This window comes from Vicia villosa, unplaced genomic scaffold, assembly GCF_029867415.1.
Source record: "Vicia villosa cultivar HV-30 ecotype Madison, WI unplaced genomic scaffold, Vvil1.0 ctg.002247F_1_1, whole genome shotgun sequence".
Taxonomy (NCBI): Eukaryota; Viridiplantae; Streptophyta; class Magnoliopsida; order Fabales; family Fabaceae; genus Vicia; species Vicia villosa.
In genome coordinates, this window is record NW_026705875.1 from 311,277 (window position 1) to 314,686 (window position 3,410).

The 3,410-nt window shown below is 33.9% G+C and overlaps 1 long non-coding RNA gene across 1 annotated transcript; it reads left to right on the forward strand.

Annotated features, from left to right (window-relative positions):
- The first annotated feature begins 2,306 nt into the window (after positions 1–2,306).
- On the forward strand, positions 2,307–3,102 carry LOC131638287 (uncharacterized). The gene is made up of 3 exons (XR_009294632.1): positions 2,307–2,440; positions 2,535–2,591; positions 2,758–3,102. It is a non-coding gene; the product is annotated as an uncharacterized LOC131638287 (long non-coding RNA).
- Positions 3,103–3,410: the final 308 nt, after the last annotated feature.

Sequence of the window (3,410 nt, forward strand, 5' to 3'; positions counted from 1 at the left end):
CAAGATTCTATTTTCCCTTTCTCTTTATGGCCAGCTTTGGTCTCTGGCTTGTTGGTGGCTGAAATGCAGCAGTTGGTCCTTGTCTTGCCCTTCTCATTGCAAGCAACTGAGCAACTGTGATGGTTTGTCGTGTCCGGACTCTTGTTGTTGGGGCTTCACCAACTTGGGGCTGGCTTAGAGATGACTGTCTTGTTTGCATTCTTTGGGTTGGTTGAGATTGGACAGTCTGTGATTCCACATTGGTGGCAGTTTGTGATTCAACATTGGTGGCAGTTTGGGATTGCCTTGGAGCAGCTGGACAAGATGCTTTGTTGTGTCCAGACATACCACATACTGAGCACTTGTTTGGAAGCCCCTTTCTTGAAACATGTGTTGCATCATTCCTCTTTTCATCAGCATCCTTGTTTCTCCTTCTTTTTGGCCTACCTGGTGCTCTTCTGGTTGGTGGTGGAAGTATATCAGGATATGGTGTCAACTCCCATAAGTTTTCCCCATTTATTGGATAAATCAATGGTTGGTAGCAAGCCTGGTAAGTATCCTTCCTATAGAAGGAGGGAATGTAGTCAGTTGGGCTTTCGGATCTACTTTGGATGCAAGTAATTGCATGATAGCAAGGAATGCCAGTGAGCATCCAAATCCTACAAGAGCACTCAAACTTCTTTAGATCAACTGTGTATTTTTCTCCAGTCATATTTGTATGTCTCACTTCATAAATCATGTCACCTGACAACCTATACAACAAATTACCAAAGTCATCTTCTAACGGCTTCAATGTTCCAGCAAAGTCATACCACATCTCCAAGACCCCTTCATACTTCATCTCTTTCACAACCCCTAAGATCTCAAAGTAACTCCATCTATCACCATCACACGTCCAGTTAGTCAGTTCCCCTCCTTCATATTTGTCACCATCAAAATACCCCCCATGGTGGAAATCAACATTAAACCCATCCATTACCTGTTAATAGTACGAAATTCCAGACCCAACAATCAAATAAACAACAAACCCTAACATCAACACATCAAAGCTACTATCAACGTAACATTACACCTAAACATACAATCAAATACACAAAATAAAAACTTAAAATGCAGCTTTCTTACCTAGGTCAGCTTCGTTTGCTCACACGAGTTATGATTCTCCAGTCGCTTCATGTTCATCTCCAGCCGCTTCGTGTTCGTCTCCAGTCGCTTCGTCGTCTTCGTCTTCAAGCTCGGGGTTCAGTCACCAAGTTGAAATTAAGTTTAATCTGAAATTAGGGATAATCCTATTTTTGCATGTGACAAATATCTATTCACCAGAGTTAAATGACACATCAGCAATGGTTACTGCCACATAAGCGTTTTTTTGAACGAAGTTTGTGAAAAAGGTAAGCGGTGCAAACTTTGTTAAGATAAAGGACCACTTTGTAGCGAAATAAACTTAAAGGACCACCTTGTTAAAAAAAATAAGATAAAGGACCCTGCGTATAATTTTGCCTTAATTTTATTGTATCAAATTCAAAAATAATTTCTTAAAATTGAAGTATTTAAGAGAAAATAAAAATGAGAAAAAAGAAATAATTATATCATAAACAAAAGAAGGAGTGAACAAAATAATTTATTGTGTTTCCATAAAGGTAAACAAAACAAAAACAAAATTTGATCCCATTTCCCTTCCACTTTTATTGCTGCCACACTTTACTCAAAGTTACATTTAATCTTTCGTTTTTAACTGGGTGTAGCGAGTTGAAACGTTGGCGCATGTGGTCGTTTATTTATTTAATAATAAATAAATAAGTAATAATAATATTTGTTGTTAGAGAAAATTGGTCTATCGTGTGTAACAATAACAATAGGCTTTTAGAAAGATAGAAAAATATTAGCAAATATTAGTTTTTTATTTGTGTTTTTATTTAAATTGAATTTAATTAATTAATTGATTAATAGAAAATATTAGTAGTGATAGTTGTTGGTAGAAAAATAAAAATAAAGTAAAAAGAATTAATAGTGATAGGAGTTAGAAATATCAATTTTAACTTTGAAGCTTTTGGAGAAAAACTTTAATAAAAAGAAATTGTAGAGTTATAATTTAGTAAGATATGATATAATGATATTAATTATTTTTAAATAGTTCACAACTATATTTCATTTATATTATAAAGATAAAGATGTTTTTTTAGAAATAAAATAAAAAATTTACAAAAAGTATTAATTTTCTTAAATTCTTTTTAAAACATTACAAATAAAATAATGTAAAATATAGTTTTTATTTTGAGATAAAAGCTATACATGAAATTTGAATTAATTCAGGTCATTGGGCCTGATTGAGTTAAAAGTTGATAGTCCAAATTGGTATTGTGAGGGTGAAAGAAACCCTAGCGCAATCGGCGGTTTCACTTTCCTCCTCCGTATTACCGGTTGCCGCCGTTAAATGGTTTTGCAAGTTATCTATTGTCCGGTACGGTTCCTTGTTCTTCTATGATTAGCAGTTTCTTCGATTTTTTTGCTTTTGATTATGATTCTTTTATTCTTATTTATGGTACTTTGACAAGGAATATTTTGCTGATGCATACCAGAACTCTGCTTCAGATTCCTCTCGGTTATCACAGGTTGGAACATCGATCTTCTCTGCATAGTAGATTATTCTTAACATAAAAAATGTAATTATTCTTAACATAAAAAACATAGTAAATACACTAATATGTTTTGGCTGTAGATATCTCTGCTTCAATATAAAGTTTTGATTTTAATTTACTTTTTTTCAATTGGTTTCAGATCATGTTAGCGTGAGTTAGCTTTATTAGAGGTGAAGGAAATACGGTTCGATGTTAAGGAGAAGATTTTGCAAATGGTTTGTGTCAGCTATCTTTTATCCTCATCACCATCTCACCTTGGGAAAGTTGGGCAACAGTCCACATCTCATTATTAAATGGAGATTTAGATTCATCTGCATGTTAATACTTAGTGCTAGATAACCTAACTCACATTTGCACCTTTAGCCTCCGTTTCAATGGTAGGAAAAGAATTCTCTCAAGTAGCCACTTGCTTAAAGAATCCTTTCATATCTTTTGTACTTTCGTTGGTGTAAACATAAATGAACATCACAACTTTCATTTCAAATCAGTTTCTTATTTTGGGTGAGGCAAGTGATAGAGAAAACCAAATTTTCTTCATCACTGTCTAAGTAAAATCTTGTACATGCTTATCTTTTCATAAGCTGTATCCACTACCTTATGTTTTCTTAGATGCTATATATTTCAAAAAAAAAAGAAATCGACACTATCATTGAATTGAAAGTATAGGTGTAAGGCACATTCATAAATCACCACATATTTCTAAACTTATCTTTGCGTGATTAATTAAAAAGTGATTCTTTAAGCAAGTGTACGGATGCAAACCCCATTTTGCAGGTGTTGTCTCTTTGATAT